The following is a 204-nucleotide window of genomic DNA, read 5'->3' on the forward strand; positions in this document are numbered from 1 at the left end:
CTATCAAAGCTGTTCTTTTAAGTCTATACTCATACAGGAATAAGGTGCTGCAATCCAATGCCAGTATACCCAGTGCAACTCCACGTGTTCATTAAATGAGACTTATCCTAAAATTAAGATAATTCACTGTAAATTCAGTAAAAATCTGAATCAGAATCAGAATTAGGTTTATTGCCAAGTAAGTTTTTACACATACGAGGAATT

Source organism: Morone saxatilis, unplaced genomic scaffold (assembly GCF_004916995.1).
Source record: "Morone saxatilis isolate NCDOM2014 unplaced genomic scaffold, NCSU_SB_2.0 Contig0, whole genome shotgun sequence".
Classification (NCBI taxonomy): Eukaryota; Metazoa; Chordata; class Actinopteri; family Moronidae; genus Morone; species Morone saxatilis.